Source organism: Falco biarmicus, chromosome 6, assembly GCF_023638135.1.
Source record: "Falco biarmicus isolate bFalBia1 chromosome 6, bFalBia1.pri, whole genome shotgun sequence".
NCBI lineage: Eukaryota > Metazoa > Chordata > Aves > Falconiformes > Falconidae > Falco > Falco biarmicus.
Genome location: NC_079293.1, coordinates 34,766,309 through 34,785,829, shown reverse-complemented (window position 1 = coordinate 34,785,829; position 19,521 = coordinate 34,766,309). Strand labels below are relative to the sequence as shown.

At 37.0% G+C, this 19,521-nt stretch overlaps 1 protein-coding gene across 4 annotated transcripts in view; it reads left to right on the top strand.

The window, feature by feature from the left end:
• LDAH (lipid droplet associated hydrolase) overlaps positions 1–19,521 on the top strand; it is a 124,621-nt gene that overhangs the window by 63,886 nt on the left and 41,214 nt on the right. The window lies entirely within an intron of this gene.

The following is a 19,521-nucleotide window of genomic DNA, read 5'->3' as shown; positions in this document are numbered from 1 at the left end:
GATATCACTATCATACAATGTAAGCATTGCTCTTCCTGTAAAACACATTGAGGAGGAAGACTTTAAAACCTCTGAGTATGTATCAGTTTAAGCGAACAAAATTTCTGTAATACGTACTTCAAACCCATGCATTGCTGCTATCTTGGTGGTGCAAAAGAATACTGCATAAATCTAGAACTGGGTTGATTTCATAAATAGTAGCTGACAAAATGTAAGTTTGAATAGTTGTGTATAAAACAAGTTCATGCCTTGGAAACCCTGTCACATCATTTTGTGCACACGTTCGTGTGCATCTGCCTTACCTTTCCTTCACTGCGTTCTCTTCCAAACAGAATCCTGTTGGTCTGTACTTTCTTTTGAGAATTCTGATGAGCATAACATAGTCTGCATTTAATGTTTCCACAAATTTCTACAGTAGCATAACCATATTTTCATGTTTTTCTTTTGTCTGTATATGCATTGCATTCAGGTCATTCACTTGAGGAGCTACAACTTGTTCAGGATCTGCTAATGTAAACCTTTGAAGGTTTCTGTAATGGGTCTTATTACTGATAAATCAGCACTGGATTTATCTGATAAATCAGGAGGCTGTCCACTAACTGAACTTCTTGAGTTAAGCAAACATTTCTTCATTGCTGCATATTCTAAATTTTTTTTTATGATGTGTAAAGTGTTGGTGCTGTTAATTCCCTTTCATAAATAAATTAAACATGGCTAACAGGAAGTACCTGGCATTTTTTGTTAACCTTTTGAATTACTGAAATGGGCTATATATCCCTGCTGTTGTACTGTCTGTTTGGCTGGTTTCTAATCCATAGAAAAAACATTTCTTTCACCCATTATTAGTACTATTAGTGGCCACAGGTATTGAGACTGATCTCAATGGGAAGCATTTTGTTAGAGCTTTTTGAATGTAGTTACTTTAGAAAATGCTTCTATACCTGCATGGTAGCTTTATTTCTTCTTTTTAATTTTTTTAAAAATATTTCATTTTAAAAAGCGAAGGAGCTTTCATCTACAGAACATTGTTGTTGTTACTTCCGATGTTAGAAAAAGCCAGAAATACATTTTATCATTCTTTTTTAAATTTAGCTGATAATAGATTTTTATTCTGTCATTCCAAAGGTTCTGTGGCTAGTAATAGGGTCTTTTATTGCCCTTAGTGTTCCCCTAAATCACACGTTTAGTGTGACATAAGTAGTCCTCATTTTGGGATTTCATACTCAAACCAAAAGGCCAAGGAGGCCTTTGAGGGAGCAAAAAAAGACTGTACCACAGTTTTGCACAAATGAGTCTTAAATTCAGCTGCCTTCAATGAGACATCTGTGTTAATTTAATTCTGGATATTGTAAGTTGGTCCTGAATTGGACTATTTCTATTATATATATATATATATATTCGGCAGTTCTCTCTATCCGTTCTTGATAGATAGCAAGTCTTTCAGAGCATATACAAGGAAGCACAGGTGGTCTGAGCCAGCAATTAATTTAAAATTTGCTTTAGTTGACAGTATACACGTGGCAGAGTCTGCACAATCCACCTGTTAACAGATGACAAAGTTCTGATGAGTCTGTTTTCTCAGTGACACCTCAGGCAATATCAAAAAATCCAGTGGAATAGCCAGTAAAGCAAGCAATACGAACTCGGTGCATTTGCAAGCATTATGCAGCTTTCGTATTTGGAAAAAGCAAGAAGTAAGGCAGATGGCAGATGATTTATTAAACCTGACCAAATCAGGTAAATAAGTTACTGTATCTTTAAAGCATCTAAAAAGTTTCTACAAAGATTTGTGGAGATATATTTTTTTAAAAAAAGGAAAAAATGAAAACAACCTTCATATGAAAACCTAAGACAAATATAAAACCGTTGCGCTCTGGGGTGGGAGGCTGCAAAGCAAAGAGCAATAGTGGGTGAGTTCATGGCAAACAAAGATTTGTTAGAGAGATACTGATTTTCGACTGAGACCCTCATAAAAGGCCACCAGCCTGAATTTAAAAACTGAACAAAACTTATGAATGCTGTCTGTGAAAGGCTGATAATTGTGGAATGGCGTTGAGAGTGTCAGCTCACCCATGAGACCACTGGCAACCATTATTTTCACTGGCTTGATGACAGACTCTAATCCTAACAGTCCCAGTCATATTCTTTTCTACCTCTCCCCGCCAAAAAAAAGCTTTAAAAAATGTAAACTGTAAGAAAATGCAGCAGTCGACAGGCAGGTGTGGTTTTTTGTATAAGGCCTACTGGACACCACCTTTGCGAATTGGAACAGGCACTGTCCAGGTGCCATGTACTGTGTAGGTCTGCCTGAAATTACTTTTCTCTTCACAGCCAAACAGCCCACCTTGTAATATAGAGGACAAAACAATGTAAAACATCTCAAGGATACAAAAAAAAATTTAGAAAATTTAAAATGTAATGAGAAATAAACTGTTGAATATGATACATCTTCAGATGTAAAATGCCTAAGGGCAAATTAAATCAGGAGTAAAATTTTTTGTGTTCATCTTTCTCCACATTTAAGAATTCAATTTTTACCAGGGAAGATTGCCTTCAAGCCAGCATGGTGTAAACTATGAATTATCGACAAATAATTAAACCTATCAGGAACTGAAATTTGATCAGTAACATGAGACTGGTCTTCAGTCATGCTGTGAAGATACCCGACCATTATTTATTTGTGTGTGTCTGATTTTCTGTTTTCTGCTTTCTTGTTTTAACCAGGTAAATTAGCTTTTAATCATACATTGTATAGTCTGTTACACGTGGTGCCATCTTTTGACTCTTATGTTGACCAAATATGTTGTGATCAACGGTGTATAACTGCCTGCTAGTTAACAATCCAGTTCCCTCTAAAATGAGATAACAGGATTTATGCTTTAAAATTGTTCCACCCCTAAAAAAAAGGAGGGAGATAGATTAAAAAGTAAAAGAGTTTTCTAGGGGGCTCTACTTTATATGTCTGTCCTCTGCAATCCAGACTTGTTCTTGCTTTTAACTGCAGAAGTAGCCAGCAAGAAACAATGAAAGGTGAGGCTCAAGCTACCAATATAAGAGAATAAAATTCTGGACATTTTGGCAACACAAAACTTCAGGATTAGGAACATGTAAAGTTTTCCAGGTTTCACGGTGGGAAGGATTACCTGTGAACTACACCCTTTTCAAGTTCTGTGTCATCACTGTTGCGATCTTAAACTTCTAACCCAAAACCTAGAGTTTACCAAGGAAGCATGAATGGAAGGTTTGGATGAGGCTTATGGTTCTTGTCAGCCTACTTGGCCAAAGCTCATGCCTTATTAGCTGGTCCAAAGAAAGCTTTTTGAAGTGAACCTTGACTTGAATTGCTTTGTTTTATTCTGCTCACTGGTATTTTAAGCCATGTTTGTGTTCTCTTGTGTTGTTAATACACTGTGGCTCAGCTCATGTTAGCCACATGGAAACTGTAGTTCATCATATTGTCAACACCTGAAAGGGGGTAGCTATTTGTGGATTTGCCTGGCCGAGTTCAGTATCTGACCAAGAAGTGTGAATATAGAAACTCAGTTTAGAGAACAGGTGAAAGATTGCAATATGACAGTCTTTAAGAATAGAAAATATGGGATATACATTAAATTAAACAACACTCATTTTTAAATCCACTCTTTTAATATCTACCAAATACAGACCAAATGCTATATACTGTCAGTTTGTCTTATTTGATTCCTAAATGTCTCTCCTAAAAACAGAAGTAGAGATACTGGAAATAAAGGGTAGGGTAAGTATTAAAGCTCTGGTTTGCCTTCTAGAAAATACTTTCTAAATATATATATATAAAATTCATTCTTAATACTGCCTTATGTGTATTTTGAAAACAAATAATGCATTTTGAACAGTGCTGCAATGTGTATACATAGCATACCTGCTGTGGCTTTTGAAGTGAGTGAAGCAGGTAGGTATCACCTGCTCTGTCCTGAAACTTTACGGGAAATGCTAGGTTACATATAGGTCAGTACTCTTCTGAGTTAAGAAAACTTAAAATTCCAGAAGTATTGAAGATCGGATGGGACTGGTAAATAGTAGAGTGATAACTAACAGCACAAGTTACAGATTTAATTAAAATTGATGTCTGGTGCAATTAAAAGACAGGCCTGACAAAACAAGGAACAGTGCCTCTGTCAGAACGTAATTACTGAGCATATGAATGCAGGTTTCTGTTTTTAACATTGATTGCATTTTTAAGAGTGCGGATTCGGAGTCAATAATAACATTGCCCTAATATTAGCTTATTTAGATCATAAGCCTGTGATACAAAGGCCTGAGTAAGAACTAATTCCTAGGATTTTCATTGGAAAATCATGTGTTCTTCATAATGTTCACTGAAACTGAAACTTCTATCACCTTGTTTAACCTGTTTGGTTTACTGCTTAGTTGAATATAGAAGCAGTATGAAAAGCAGGATTTTGATCTGCGATGAGTCAAAGTAGGATAACATAAGAACAATAATCTTGATTTCAAGAGACTTAAATTTTTTCAATAACTGTTTATTTCACTGCTAATTAAACATCTGTTTTCTTTTCAGTTGTATGTAGTCAGAATTCAAATAAACCTATAAAAATTATTTTTTCTAGGAAGTTAGAAGATGTTAAAATAGCCAAATGTACAAACAGAAAAGGAAGAAAAATATACTGAAAAGCAAAATCTGTGATCATTCATCAAGAATCCAAAGTAAAACATGAGAATGAAGAGGAAATGAAAGACTAAAAATAAAAAAAATGTCTAGAATGGTAAATGGCATAATAACAGGGTTTTTTAAGTAGCGTGGATTTTTTACAGATTCCTTCATAAAATCTTGTGATTTTGAATCTCAAAAAATTTAGATTTCTATTGTAATAACTACGTGAAATAATTCTATAAAAGTGAGTGAATCATAAACATATGATAAGAAGTAAATTTCAAAACCGGTTAGGATTTATAGCATACGTTACAAAAGAGCTCAACACCCTTTTGAAAGCCAGATTTCCCAAGGAACTTTCTTTGCTGGGTGATGTGATCTTTTGGTTCTGTATGCATATGTATATGCATAGCACTTGAAAATCAGAGACTCATCTCTTCGGAGAGTTGGACCAAACAATCAAAATTCAGTATCAAGATACATTGCACATAGCTTGAATTTATTTTGTTTTCCTACTGCAATTAATATGCTTTTATAGAAGATAATAGAGCCAGAAATCAGCATTTTTCATGCTAATTTAAAATTGAGTAGAGAAAAGGGGAAAGCAGTCAATTAGGGCATTGAAGAATTGTTCACAAAAGGAGCATGTGAAGGGGACATCGTGGAGTTTTTGAACACAGACTTTGAAAACGTGTAGTTAAACTCTGAGCATGGCTATAACTCTAGTAACTGAGATCTAGTCATTAGAAGCTCTATATTAAAATGTAATTTCACTGGCAATCCTGAGCCCTCACCAAAGAAGCGGAACTACTTCTTCAGCTCTTTCCTCTCATTGTATGTGATAAAGTTACTCAAGCAGCAAGGAAGGACTTGGATTGGAACTTGTAGTTAGAAGATGTTACTTAGAATGGACAGTGTTGTAATTAAAAGTATTTTTTATTCTGTCATATTGTTAATTTGTTCATTCCCCATGGGTTGCAGTGAGTTCTAGGCATGCTTACTTTAGAGGCTAGAATGGAAAAATTTATTCCTCTGCATTAGCTTCTATACTGAGAACGGCATGTTCTGTTTGGAGAGTTCACTGCGGGAGTGAAAGGAATCAGAAAAAGACACAAACTATACAAAAAAGTTATAAAATCTCTGAGCTTAGATTGCACATTCACTGCGTGTAGGACATTTCTAATACACTATTGAATTAAGTTCAGATAAATACTGGAGAATTTTTTTTTCCCCGTCTTTTTAGTATTTCTTTGATTAGTGATTATTTTAGGGGCATTTTTGCCAATGCCTCAATGGATCTTTTCAGATACCTGAGGATGTGTTGAGTGACTGTAAACCTATGCTTCGAGAACTATATCAAACCTTAGATTTCTTCTTAAGAATCACCCTCTGTGCTCTTATGACTGAGGTTATCTTCAAAATTAAATGTAATAGAAGTCCACTTCCTTTTCCATTTATTTCAATGTATAAACATTTGAAATGCTTGATTTCTGTTGTTTGGATACAAGTCTACTTAATTGTGACATTTTTGGGGGAAAAAATCATTAGAGTTTGCTCTTTCATGTGGAATTTGGTGTTAAGCATACATTTAAGTGGAAGTCCAGGAACCACAAATATATTTAATAAACTTGTTACTTTTGGAGTACTGTAAGAAAGTTCAATTAATGTTAATGAAAATAGGCTTCTAATAACTTTTTTACATTTCTAGTCACTGGAAAATTGTAAGAAAATTCCACTGCATTTCAAATTCCAAAAGAAAGCATTAATTCTGTATAAGGAGTCAGATTCACTGAGTCTTAATTCTTCAAATTCTTGTTCTTAGTTCCACTTACTACTCGGTGGCCAGTTTTATTTGTGTGATAAATCAGATGTGATAATTTTGCTCTTTCAGCAGATTCCTGCCTATATTCCATTTGTAATAATAATTAAGGCTAAGAGCAAAGGAATTTTGTAATTTTCCCTTATTTAAAATACTTACAGTTCTGGGAAAGTCAATGCGAAGATGGAAAACCAAGCTGACTGAGAGGATTCCTCACCCCCTCCTCTATCTTTTTATCTTATTCTGATACCCTGACAAGACTTGGGGATAGAACTTCTATCATAAGCCTCGAATATTCCTTGTTTCTTTTCTTCCTTTGACAAAAATACAAGGTTTGACTTTGTGTTCTGTTTGTTCTCAGTGTGTACGTCCTGGCTCACTTATCCTTCTGTTCACAGATACAAGAAGTCAGAACTTGTTCTGCTCTTCTTCCTCCAGAGTGTGTCATTAAATTAAGCCACTTAGAATGGTTAAAATGGTAATGGACTTCCTTCCAACACCAAATTGCTCTCAATCTTTTCCTTAGCTGTCTACTAACCCTTCTAGCCAAGCAGGGCTGTGGACTGTGTGCCTTTTGAGGGCTAACTTCAGTGAGTGGTGAAGTACACCCTCTCCAAGCGTCTTAAGTAGAGCACTTGAAAACAGAAGTCAAAGGATCTTGAGGCAGTGATGGAAGATCATGACTTTCCTTTTTCATCAGCAAAATTAGATTATAAGTGTAAGGCTGGTTTCTGATTCACCTTGTTCAGCCACGTTTCCTTAAACTGAATGGATTGTCATTGAAATTTATTGGTAGGTATAGCTGTATATTGATGACTGTGAAAGCTGTTGGTTCGAGACAACAGAAAATCTCATTCTTAATACTTTCTTTTTGTTGAGCCGTCTCTCCACTTTAAGGGCATATTACTGGTTCATCGTAAGTAGTAAGTGTTCCAGATTATGTCTACACGGTTCATGTTTACCAGTCCATGTACCTTAAGGGTACCTGCAGATGCAGTGTAGTGATCTCATGAGAGTGCTACACTGAAAAAATAAAATAAAATCCCACCCTGTACTTCCAAAATGAAAATGGAAAGAATTTCTTCTGGAAAGTGGCAGCTGCGTTCTGACATTCATGTAATGGGAGCAACTGAAAGCTTTATGGTGTGTAACTGTGACACTGCATTCCAACATAAGCTACTCCCTGCCCTTCTTCCAACCAATAAACTATTCTTCCTCTCTTTTCACTCTCTCCCCTCCTAATCTTCTGTTTATATGCTTTAATCATAATAGCAACAAATCCATCCCTGCTGGTATTACCACACCGTTGCAAATTTTGGCCATCTCCTTTGGCACTTCCCTTGTAGATGGAATGATACTGCCCACTTCGATGGGGCTTAATTCTCTATGTAAAATACTGCTCTGTCAATGAATATTTTCTCTATTAAACTACTTTCAGTCCAACAATAAGATACAGATTTTTGGGAGAACAGTTTTCTCATTATTACCTTAACCCATAAAAAGACTTTTTCTTTTCGTGTTTTTTCAAATATTTTGGGCAAGGTTTCAGTTACCCAAATATTTGTAGTACAGAATAATTTGCATTTCATCCCTGTGAGACTTGTAAATGTAATAACAGCCTGTGTGTTTTAATATTTTTTATATTTTTAATAATTTGCAAATAGTTCTGTATGTAGAGCTGACCTGTTGAGAAATAGTTTGCAGTGTCTGTAGAGAACACTTTTGAGTTCTAGTCTTTTGTGTGTTTAGCAGAATTCTGGGCTTTGTCTGGAAAAATTGTTAAGAGTACTTCTTGCTGGAAAATATCTCAAGTAATGTGAAACAACAGATAATTTTTTCCTGTGCCATGACCCACTTGTAAGGTGAGGTATGGATGGTCCCTGTCCTGTTACTGTTAAAAAGGTTTCAGCCTTGCAAGTCAGGTATGGAAGATACTGACAACCTTCTGAAAGGTGTGATTGAAAGTGTATTGATTTCAAAGGGAATTGTCAAAGGTCTCAATTTATTTCTCAATCCATGAGGTTATTCTGTCACTACCATGATAATTTTACGGCAGTCATCGTCTTCATGTCTCCAAGAATAGATAAGAGAATCTTTGTCTCTAGAGCTGGGAATGTTGTGTCTTTGGTGAGATCCACATTGAGTGTAGACTGTCATATTTAATAACTGAAAACTAAATCCTTTAATCAGAATTTATTCACGGGGCAGAATTAAGGCCCATTACGTTGATGGAAATTTTGCCCGTCATTTCAACAGGAGCAAGACCACACCCAGCCATACAGTAGGTGGAATCACAGAGGACCAGAAGCATCCAGTAGGATATTGGACATACTGCAGTCTCGTCAGGGCTCTTCCCTTTTTAGTTACTTGGCTTGTGACCACTGTTGGCAAAAGTGATTTCTTACTCTTAGCAGATGAAGTTAGATACTACCAAGATTTCCATGCCTCTCACTTTCTTGCTACTGAAAGATGTATCCTGAGTTATTTTCATCACATTTTAGTTCTTCTGTAATTAAACTCTGCAGAGCAAGTTTTACTATACTCCTAATAATATTATGTAGAGTTAATGCTGCAGAAGCCTGATTGTGATTCACATTTTAAAAGGCCTCTTCATACAGCTGGTCCAAAGCGTTTGGATGCGGGATTCTAACATATAAGGCTCAGAATCAAATTTATGCTAAGTCAGTGGAAAGTGGCCTTAAAGTAGACATAAATGTAATCACACCTCACCTTGGTGCAAATGACACTCAGGCCTACATACCTAAGAATGTAATCATTGTACCCAGCACTGTATTCATTGTCACACTGAAGACTACAGTTTGAAATACAAATACATTTTTTTAAAAAATGCTGGTCCTTGAATTTTGTTTCCATCCAAGTGGAACTGCCAGAAAGCACTGGAGGCTTGGGGCATTAAAGATGTACTTCAAATAAAATTGGATAATGTATGTTAAATAAAGAAGGTGCCAGGACATGGAAAAACTGTGTGATCACTGTAGAGCATTTTAAACAGATGAGACTGTTGCCTGCTATTCATGTCATCAGGTAGAAGCTGAAAGAAAATAGTGAAAAAACAAACCCAAGTTTTCATTCATTTGAAAAATATGGTTTATATATATTTGAACACAGTGGGTCAAATTTCGATGTTGAAGGAGATGCAATTTATATGATAATATTGGATATATTGAATGTAGGAAACTAAATTAGTATGAGTAATAGATGGGCACACTGGGAGAAAGTGTAATTTTTAAAATGGTGTGGAACCAGCTGCATTAACTTTTATTTTCAAGGCATCCTAATAATTGCTTTTTCTGCTAAATTCTTCTTTTCTTTTTATCACATAGAGTAGAAGCAAAGCTGTGCTACATACACAGCTGAGTTAAGGAAACTCTTTGCTACTGAAAAATTGGTCATAGTTCTGTTGGTTTACACAAGGGCGTCCTGACATTTTTTGTCAGCTGGGAGGTTGAGTTTTTCTGTTTTCCTGTCATTGAATAGCATCAGCTAGAAGTTAACATCTACTTAGATCTTAAAATATTCCTGGTTGTTTTTTTTCCAGTATAGACTGTAGAAGTACGGCACAGGTTAGCTGCCTATGAGGAGCTTCAGTATGTCATTAGTAAGGAATAGCATGGCTATTTGTAGCTAGTGCATGTACTGCAGCTAAAAGAATGAATGCCTTTGACTAACTTGTCCCAGAACCAGTGATGTACCTCAGACAAAGAATATACCAGAGGCAGAGTGTGAAAGCAGGACATGCTTCTTAAGATTTTTTTTCATAATGCGTCTCTGATTAAAGCATGAAAATTAATGAAAAGATGTGGCATTGTCATTGAGCCAGTAGAGTGGGGAAAGATAAAAATGCAATTTGTTGTGATGCATTGTATTACGTTTGACTACTTCAAAATGCAGGTGCAAGAAGACCCGTGGTTGGGAAATCATGAACCAGCATACACAAAAAGGAAGTTTCCCCTTAAATTTCATTAACACTTGCTTGGCTCACATATATTTATGTACCATTTACATAAGTGACTTTGTCTAATATCACTGAGGATGGCATTGTCCATACAACTGTTTAATCTTCCCTTTAAAAAAGGAATATCTTAGGATGACCTTATATTTTGCAACAGTTAATGCCACAGTAGAATACTGTTAAGTTGTGAAGATTATGCACAACTTCATCTGATGAATATCAGTGTGTCCTGTATCTTTCATTGCCCTGTATCCTGAAGGAAATCAATGTTGTTGAAATATTTGGAAACAATGCATTTCTGAGGTTTTCAGGAAGACTTGTACATACGTTGTTTCTGAGAGAAATCTTCTGTGGAATGTATAAGGAAGTATATGTGTATGCATACTGTTTCCTGAAGTACTAATATAGCTGATAGTTTATGTGTATGTCCAAATAGAAATAGCTAAAAACATTGGATATGTGGTTGTTTGATTTTGTTACCCTGAATCCAGTCTGTTGTAGCCTCCAAAATTCTCTCTTCTGTAATTCAAAATGATAGAGACATATGTAAGTTGACCAGCTTCCTTAAGGTCAGTAATAGTCATGAAGTTTTGTAGACGTGAGAAGGGGTCTGCGTGGGTTCTCCCTGCAGTCACAGAGAAATGAGTGGTCTCTCTCTCACACACTTTCATAATTCTCATTTTGCCTGTTTTGTTCAAATCCAGAATAGGAATTGAATTGAGTATCCCAATCAATTGAATTGTGCTATAAGTAATTTGAATTATAAAAACATGAAGCTAAGTATGAAAAAAGAATACATCAGATGCCAAGAGGCAGAGACATCCCTGACATCAGACAAAGATAAACAGAAACCAGCACTAGAACAGGCAGCATCTTGTCACACAGCCAACCTGAGCTTAGGGTGCGATGCAACACAATATTAAAGCAATAGTGTTTTGTTAAAAGTATGAATCTCTAGTTACTTTGCAGATCTGTAGAGGAGGCATTGATCAGAGCTTGGCTACCACTTCTTCCATGCCTCAGCTCTTGCTGACTGTGTTCTAGTTTGATCTTTGAGTGACAATCTGGCCAAGGAATGAGAGTGAGAAGACACCCATGTCAGCAGAGCACTTTAAAGAGGCAGCCTTGTCTATTCGACACATGTTGTAAGAATTAAAAGTCTGGGTGTGCAGGAGGGGGACTTGAAAATGTTATCTTCATATTTTTGTACTTACTATTTCTTACACATCTCATGAGTCATATTTGTAGATAATGTTTAAGAAAAGTCTTTCTTAAGAGCCTCCATCAGTACTTTTGTGAAGCTGAATGACACATGGAGAGAACTCACACACATTTTAGTTCAGCATAATATGATTTATAGGACAGAAAATTCTAAGCACTATCATACAAGGTAATTTCTAGCCAGCTGTGTTGAAGAAAGATGAGTTCAGACTGTAGAGGGAAAGCCTAGGAAGATAATTTATCTTGGCTCATTTAACCTCATCAAACAGAGAATGTGTATTATGAGTGTCTTCTATAAGCATTACAAAGAGTAAATACAGAGAAAAACTAGAACTGTTATGCAGTTACCTATTATGTTATATTCTAATGCAATACTTATGTAGGATCATATGGATATAAATACATTCCAAAATTTAAAAAACAGTTTCTGGACAAAAAAATATTAAATCTGAAGTAATCATCCAAATAAGTAATAGCAAGAAGACTATATTGTTTTTAGTGAATGTGAATAGTTAATGGAGGGGACTGTAAAAAATAGAAGAGAGTATGTTTGTTACCATTGCTGTAGTTTTTGCACCATGTTTAATTATGTAAGCTCATATATTTCAGTTATATATTGTAAATGTCATTCATATATATGTATATGTATGTATGCATTCTAATTACTAGTATGAAGCCTGTCTTACATTTCAGTACCTGAACTCCTGTTTATGGACTTTCCCATGTGCAGAATGCAGTACTTCCAAGAAATACTTTTTGCCCTTACTGGAGGTATAGCTTCTGATGCCTCAGTTTCCTTCCTTGGAAGCAGTGAAGATTGACCACAGATAGACAGTATATAGTGTTCTGCATAACATTGAAAACTTGCAGATGGCAGCTGGTGTATCTTGTTCATCAAAAATTTCAGATCACAAAGCAGTCCTCCATTGGCACTGATCTCTGTGTTTCATTTTGGTAGCATTTTCTGTTGGCTAAAAAAAACACCTTTCCTGGGATTTGTAAAAAAATTTAATAAGTTCCATATCAGAAAAGGGGGCCCATGCCAGTGGTAGTGCTGTGAGTCTGCCATCTTCTCATCCTGTGCTGGATCATTGGGTTTAGAGGTTTAGATCTTTTTACAAAGCATTATGAAATATGTCATTGGGTGCTGGAGGATTTCTTACGGCCTGATGGGAAGAAAATGCAGAATGCACCGGGTTTATGATCAGTCTTGTGGTAGAGTGTTAAAAGTTTATGTTATTAACGTAATTCTTTGAATTAGAGAGAAATATATTTTCTGTAGTGTTCTCAACTTCATGTTTCATTCTAACTTTTTGGAGGAGGGGTAAAAACTTTGCAAATAACATTTGATTGGTTTTCTCCTGAAAGGGTATGTTTCTTTTCTAGGCATAACCACTCTGCAAAGGTTCTGCTAGCTTGATGTATAACTGAAACATGCTGTAATTTTTTATTTTTTTTTAATCGAGTAACCACTTAGACAAAAGGAGGGGTCGAAAGAAAACAAAAATCCCCACGTTTTAAGTCAGTGCATTTACTTTTGATTCTTCCTGAATTATTAGTTCAGCATATATAATATGGTGTAGTTCCAGGACAGTGTGGCTGCATGAGAGGAATGAGTGTATAATTAACATTGTCGGGCTTTATGTTTATATTTTTATAGCTTCCTGACACAATATTCTGGTTTTGGAAATTGAGGGTGGCTGTCACATCTGTGTAAGGTGGCATTACTCTCTGTTGCACTGTTCCTGTTGGTAACAGTTCTACAGTTGGAATCTGATAGCTTGGTGCAGCATAAAAGTTGATGTCAATAGAGACTTCTGATACCTCCTTTAACATTTGAATTTTTTCATTTCTTTCTGTTGCATCTACTTAAGTCACTTGTCCCACCCAAAATATTATTTTGCATCCTTTGCATTTATAACCCTTAAAAATGTGTGGAGTTATGGTTCGCTGCCCATTGCCTTTTTGCTCCCATTTGCCAAGCTGTTAGTATTATTTTATATATATTTATATAAAATTTCCATCAGAAATATTATTATCCAGGCCCTTAATTAATTTTTTGCTGTATTTGTGGCTGGCTTGTTTATTTGTCCATAAAAAGCATGCTAAGTCTTCTCTGTGGGACTTAATTTTTATAAAGCACTTTGAAATGTTCAGTGATGAGATTCTTTATTAACTGTGTTTGAGATGCTTGTTCTGTTGCCTATCTAATATGCCCAAACATTCATTTAGGGTGACAGGAGATCTATAAGGTAGAAGGGAAGAAAGTGCACACAGTACGCTCTTACCTCAAACCAGGAGTGAAATAATTTTTTGTCACTTGTGTTCATTCTTTAGTTCTTTTGCTGTGATGAAATCATGCAGGTTTGTTGATACTGAGCTGTAACAGGCAGCTTGCTGATAAACCAACCAAATGGCAGCTTGAACAGCTGAAGAAGAAACCATTCAAGATTTTAAAATATAACTCTATTATATATTATATTATATTACACTATAATACACTACACTAATCTATATTTTATATAATTTATGACTGAGCAAAGTGAATGGGCAAGTCCAGAACGTCTCGCTCCAATGAAAGGAAAGCCCACGCCCCAAGCCAACGCTGTCTGGTTTGCCCTATGCATTTTCTTGGAAATCTGCTCGACACAGCTGTGATAAAATAAAGCAAGGACTACTTCCCTGACCCTTGTTGTTTTGCCTGTAGGTTTCTGCATACTGAGTAGAAGAAATTGTGATTAATGTGGCATTCCATGTCAAGCATAGACTGTAGATTACCATTAAGTGCATCGTTATGTTATCTTCGAAAAATTTACTAGCTTTCACTTGATAGATAATAGCTATTCCTCTGCCAACACAACAGAGGAATAACAAAGTAATATGTGGGGTGAACTAATATATATCAAAAGAAGTGTTACTTCTGACAGAGAAACGGCTTTTGCTTTTCGTCGGATTTTGAAGGAATTTTAAATAAAACTTCCTTGCTTTTCTTTCTATCCCTGTGATTTGAAGTCATGCACGTAGTGATGCTGTTGCTACGGAGCAGGGGTGTGTGGCTGCAGGGTCTGTGGGCGAGCTGCAGAACTGTGCTTGGATGCTTTACTGAGTATCAGTCGGTGTGATGGGTCAGTTATAAAACATAATAGATTGCTTCCTTGCTTCTGCCCGCTGGTTTGATCTCTGGAGTTCCTCGTGGGCTCTGAGTTGCATAACTGGCGTGTGAGCTGAGCCTTCTGGTTTTTGTGTTGGTGGTTATTATTTTAACCATTTCTGCACACCTGGTGATTAAGAACAGATTATGCAGCAGAAGCAAATACTCTCCAAAACCTTCCCCACTCAAAAGTCAGTGTGAGCCTCTAATGACTGCTGCTTCTGCCACTAAAGCAGGGTGTACCAGCTGTTTATTTCTGAGGAAGTTTCATTTTCTGATATTTTCTTCAGCGGATCAGAGTCATGTGTTACGAATTTCTTAAAGATCTGAATATGCTTGCAAGGTGTCATGGGCAGGGATGGTCTGTCCATTGGGAGCCAAGATATGAGACTGAGAAAGCAAATTCACTGACTTGGAGTCTCTTCTAAAGCAAATCTTTAAAATGGCTCCTGCTCCTTTCTGTCAGTTAGCGTCTGCCTTTTCACATCCTGCCTGCTTTTCTCTCCCATTTTGTCACTCTGTATTACGAGCAAGCGGCATGGTGTAACAGCTGTCTCTGGGCCCTCAGCTGTGTGATCTCAGGAAGGTACACATCTGAGGTGCCTGAATCTGTAACCAGCATTTCATACACATACTCAGGACTACCTGATTTCAAATGTATTAAGCTCCTCCTGGCATTTGAGGAGTTAATTGCTCTGAAAATGGAATAATTTTTTTTAATATGCTTGTAAGTGTAAGTTGTATGGTTTTTAAGCATGGTTTTACATCCTCAGCACTGTAGTTTACCAGTCCCTGTAACAAATAGTATTACCACTCAAACTTCAAATCATAGCTGATGAACATATTTCAACTCTTTCAGTAGAAGACAATAATGAAAAATATTACTGTGGGGTTTTTTTAGCTTTATCTGATCCGCATATTTTTAGTCTTTTTATAAGGAAACAAACTTTTCACAAAAATCCTTTGCCTGGTATGGTTGAGACTATTATATTGTACAGTGTTAAACAACAATTCACTGTAAATTTAATTCTTTGGCTTTTTATACTCTGTTCTCATTTTAATCAAAACAAAAAAAAAATCCAAATGTTTCTGCAAATCCAAAAACATGCTGAGATAGCCATTAGCTAGCGAAGACTTGAAGGTACTCAGTTGTCACCTTGTCATCTTCTTTTAGATAGGTTAATAGCTGAATACAAACCCCAGATGTACAGAAATATATGTGTTCTTTATTTAAGTAGTTTGGAGGAAGTCTTTGTTTTATTCTTTAGTATTTATATGAAGCAATCATCACATGAAATGAATCATACTCATTTAGGGATCCTGCCTAAACAAAGCTTCTTGGTCAATGCCATACTTTTGGGGAACAGACATGTAATATTCTTTGCTCTGAGGGCTCACTTTTCCTGTGAAATAAAGTTTCTTCTATGTTGCAAAATTTTACCGTGCAGGTCATACATACCTGAAGTTGATGGACTGATTGCTCTAGATACCAAGGTGTATAAACAGTGACAAAAGTGAAACTTTGAAATTCCCCACGTCTTCCTACTGTGGTGTGTGAAGGAATAACAGGCACAGTATATTGGGCTTTGAGGGTGGTTTGTTCTCTGGACGCATGCTCGGGCCATGCCCCATTCATTTTTTCAGTGATACATATTCTGCTTGACTAGGGACTAGGAGCTGCCTTGGCACCACATTGAATTATGTGAAGGGCTTTCAGATAATGTTAGCTTTTTGTTACTTACGTAATATATGTACTTATGTTTACTTGTTGTTAACAAGTTCTAAAACTTCTGAGACACTGCGTCATATTATAGTTCCTTGAACCATTCAGATCTTGAGCCCTGTGTGATTTATAGAGTTAAAAATTAATGATGAAAATAGAAGCAGCTGCCTGGTGACTAACCCAAAGAGCATCTTTGTCTTGCATATTGAACTTTAATGCATGTGTCATCCTGAGTGTTGAAGTCTTGCAGTTTAATAGTATGTTAAATAAGTTGAATGACAGTTTTACAAATACTGTTTATTGTCACAAAAATCAACAGTGACAATTCCAGTATAATGTAAGGATACATGTACTATTTTTAGCGAGTTGACCAAAGCACACCAAGACTAGGTGATATGACCCACAGCTCTCAGTGACTCCTGGGCACAGGGTGTGTTTGCTTTCAGTAGAGTCACTGGCCAACTTTCAGTAGTCCCCTGATCCGCTCAAGTCTCTGTGACTAGTGTCTCTACTTGCCTGACTCTCTGCCTTCGCATGTGTTTAACTGATAAAAACACTGGACTTTGAATTTGGGGTAATTTGGTTAATCTGGATTTCTCTCTCTAGCTGTATGCAATATTGTTTGTATTTTGCCTGATTGGTATCACAAGGAACATCTATCATTAAGTATGAGAATGGTTTCCATAAATAAAGGGGTCATTAACCTTCACACATTACTTAATGGTACGTACTGTGACATTCATAGCTGTGATAATACCTGGTGCTTATGATAGGCAGTGTCCTCCATCTTCAGAAAGACTAGTTTTATAATAATTCTGAAAGTTGTAACTTGAATATAATTCTGTGCCATCTACTTTATTTCAGCTAGTGTAAGTTGGATATAGGTAAGATTCTGGCATTTGAAAGCTAAAAAAATAATTAACTGATATTGACCCTTTGAATCTCATTAATGTCCTTCATTTTACCTGTATATTTCTACTTCACTTACTGCAAGACACAAATATGACATACTTTTTAATGAACATATGTGTCATTATATTAAAATATGTTAAATCTGTTGTATCTGCAGTTGAAGCAAGCCTGCAGTCAAAATCCTGGCTCAGGAAGCTAGCAGTAAGCTAAGAAATAGCTGATAAGTATCTGACAAATACAGATGTTACATTTCTCTATTACTGTCTGCACAAGATTAAAAAAAGGAAGACATTAAATAAAATTGTCTTCCATCTTACCACCATTTCATAAATTTGTGTGCCATTAAAAAATACAGGAATGCACGGGACACTCTAACAGCATTCTTGGTTTGTCCTTTTTCCTCCAGGGTTTACCAACTTCCCCCAGTGGTTAGTACAGCACTCCAAGCAACTAATCCTGTATCTATAAACTGTAATGTCAAAGGATTAATGTGTGCCAGGGAACGCAGGTCAAATCTGCTTTAGATCACAACAGTTTGAGTTCAGCTCCTAGCTGAAGTATCACAAAACTACTATATAATTTAGTACAAGTCTTGCATTCGTATACTTCAGCTGCTGGTTGCCTTTAATAAAAAGAGGCCCAGGACTGGTTTCCCTGAGAATGTATTTTTCTTTGTCTAAAACCAAGGCAGTATCAGCTGGAAAGTTGAAGGATTTCTTAAAATAGTTCTGTATTTGATATAAATAGCACTTTCAAAGTCTGCTTTTAAGACACTGTGGAAAGTACAGCGTGGCAAGTTACTGATGATGGATGCATGATATGGAGGATTCCCTGTCTGCTCTCTGCCTGGATGAACATGGTGACTGGAGGGATGTGGGGGAATGGTGACAAGTTCCTGCCTGCTACAGCAGGTGCATCTCCTCTGTGCCTGCCCCACCAACCCAGGTGCCCGTGCATGGCAGAGATGAGGCTCGGCAAGTGGAACTGGATGAGGATGGTGGTTGTTCTAGCACAGAGGTGCTGCCAAGTTTAAACAGGCCTACACCCTGCGTCAAAACTGCTGACAGGTCATTGTCATAGGAGACTCCCTTCTGAAGAGAACAGAAAACCCGATGTGCAGACCAGACCCACTTCTGAGGGAAGTCCGCTGCCTCCCTGGGGCAGCCCGGGTTGAAGATGTGAAGAGAAAGCTGCCCACCCTGGAACAGCCCTCAGGTTACTGTCTGCTGTTGATTATTCAGGTAGGCAGCAATGAAGTTGCAACAAGAAGTCCAAGGGCAATCAAGAGAGACTTCAGGGCCTTGGGACAACTGGTTAAAGGATCAGGAGCACAAGTAGTGTTCTCCTCTGTCCTTCCAGTTGCAGGGAATGATGAGGGAAGAAACAAGGAGAGCCAGGAGATCAAGGGGGTCGAGTGCCCCCTCAGTGAGTCCCCTCAGTGAGTTTGCAGATGACACCAAGTTGTGGGGGAGTGTTGATCTGCTGGAGGGCAGGAGACTCTGCAGAGGGATCTGGGCAGGCTGGATCCATGGGCTGAGGCCAGCGGTATGAAGTTCAACAGGGCTCAGTGCTGGGTCCTGCCCCTGGGTCACACCAGCCTCACGCAGCACTACAGGCTGGGGCAAAGCGGCTGGAAACTGGCTGGGGGGAAAGGGCCTGGGGGTGCTGGTCACAAATACTTTTTACAAAATAGTCTAATGTGTGCAATGTGTAGAGTGATATGTGCAATAAGCAGACATATATAAATACATCTATTTTATTTATGCTGTCACCAACAAAGCACAGTGGTTTATACCTAATTATCTGCAAATGCAATATCTAGAACCTCTTTTACTTTACTTTCTTGATACTTCTGTTACATTCTGTAGTCTTCTGTCTGTGAGGCATTTTCCTGTATGAATGCTTACAATATGCTTTTACTTGCAGAAAAAAAGTTGCAGATATCCTTTCAGAATATTTGTTTGATCTTACCATTGGAATATAATTGATAGTAGGTGTATTCATTCATTTTTGTTTAGTGTGGATGGGTTTTTCATTCTATTTTAATGCTACAGTGCATTCTGTTACCGTA